The sequence below is a fragment of the Pteropus alecto genome, unplaced genomic scaffold (assembly GCF_000325575.1).
Source record: "Pteropus alecto unplaced genomic scaffold, ASM32557v1 scaffold43, whole genome shotgun sequence".
In the NCBI taxonomy this organism is placed as follows: Eukaryota; Metazoa; Chordata; class Mammalia; order Chiroptera; family Pteropodidae; genus Pteropus; species Pteropus alecto.
The window spans coordinates 1,169,288-1,169,651 of record NW_006435764.1 but is presented as its reverse complement, the minus strand read 5'-3'; positions in this window follow the sequence as shown (position 1 = coordinate 1,169,651).

Genomic DNA, 364 nt, shown 5'->3' with positions numbered 1-364 from the left:
AGGTTTCGGAGGGAGGTCAGAGTTCCGAGGAGAGGCGCAGAATTACGGACACGCATCAGAACCCAAATTGACGCCAATCGATCTGTCCCCCCCTTTCGTTTGTCACTCCTGGGGCTTGTTTCTCTTTTTTTTTTTTTTTGACCCTCCTTTGCTTCTCACGCGCTCACGTACCGAAGTATATCCTCCCGCCCCGTAACAGGGGAGCAGTGGCCCAAGCGAGCACGCACGAAGCAGCCATCCACCACGTCTCGTCCTGCTCCCCGCCATTTATCGTCCCGCGTTTGATTTTTGTTTCCATCTGTCCCTGTCGCTTGGGTTGAGTCGGGAGTGGAGCCTCCGTGGGGCGCTGGCCACCGCGCCCCAC